Below are 1,450 nucleotides of genomic sequence, written 5' to 3'. Positions count from 1 at the left end.
ACTCGGAAGCCTCTTCTTTCTCCTGTAGAGCACCTGGTGGTTTGGAACCGCTGACCTTGTGGTTAGAAGCTCAACAAGGAGCCACTATGCCACCTGGGCTCCGGGTCTATGAACAGGAGAAGGAAACACTGCCCGGTCCCCCATCATCCTCACAATGGTTAAGTGTGAGCTCACTGTCTCAATCCATCTCCTTGAGGATCTTCCTCTTTTCAGCTGCCCCTCGGCTTCACCAAGCATGATGTCCTTCTCCAGGGACTGGTCTCTCCTGCTAACACGTGCCAAGTATGTGAGATGAAGTCTTCTTGTCATACCTGCTTCGACGGAGCATTCTGGCTGTACTTCTCCCTAGACAGATTTGCTCGTTCGGGGCTTTTCCCTGGGTAAATGCTGCCCCTTTGCTCTCCAACGGGTTGCTCATCTAAGGAGTGCATGCCTCCCTAGTGCGGGATCCCTTTTACCGGCCTATCTATCTATTGTTGAGCTGAAAGCTGAGCCCTGGGGCAAGTGCATTTCCAGACCTTTTTTTGGAGCCTAAGGGCTATAGACTCGAGGGTCCCGCCAGTCTTTTTCCAACTATGACAGCTCTTCTTTCTTATTTTGCTTAAAGGAAATTGAATTTCATTCCACCTCTTCTCTCCCACTGATTACAGGAGCTTCTGCTGTGATCCTTTTCAAAGGAGTTGGAGTCTTCTGGTCTCAGGGTGGCGAAGGCTGCCATTAATTAGTCCGTTGGACTAATTAGATCTCCACGTGCCTTTGATTTTCATCCAGATGGAGAGAGACCAATGGTTGTACCTTAGATGGCTGCACTTGAGTGTGTAAGACCTCAGTTGATTCTCACCAAGATGGGATGTAGAAGATCATCTTATGGATTATCTTACCCTATGTAACCTTGGTGGCCTGTAGGTTCACAGCCCCTATGCCCAGAATCAAGGCCGCCACTTTTCCTTCTGAGAGCAGAGCACCAAATCTTTCTCCCAAGGAATCATTGTCTGGGTTCCAACCAGCAAACCTTGCAGTGAACAATAGGGAACTTCACCTGTGCAATACCTGAGCAAGCACCTTACAGCCCAAACCAGGATGAGGCGAGTCCGGCATGAGCCCTCAGTGTGTCCCCACGGGGCGCCACAATCTCAGTGGCCCAGAGAAGTAGTTCAGTGCAATCTACATAGCATAGAATGAACACAGCATCAACATTTTAAATCAAGGGTCAACCCGGGTTGTTTTGTGGGACCTGAGACAAAAAGAAGATGTGTGCATTTTGTCAAACAAAACCAGGAAAATCTAACGGTAGGTTAGTTCGTGGTAAGAAGATTTTATGGGAGAAGAAAGCAAAATCAAACGAAGACCTTTCAGGACTGGGAGAAGAAATGCCCTGGAATGGGTTGTGGCGATGGTGGCACGGCTCTTATGAATGTGGCTGAACCGTTAAAATGCATTGACATGTAAA

The sequence above is a fragment of the Echinops telfairi genome, unplaced genomic scaffold (genome assembly GCF_000313985.2).
Source record: "Echinops telfairi isolate 266 unplaced genomic scaffold, ASM31398v2 ScPeMD7_655;HRSCAF=1070, whole genome shotgun sequence".
In the NCBI taxonomy this organism is placed as follows: Eukaryota; Metazoa; Chordata; class Mammalia; order Afrosoricida; family Tenrecidae; genus Echinops; species Echinops telfairi.
The sequence above is the reverse complement of the archived record's forward strand: the minus strand, read 5'-3'. Positions refer to the sequence as shown.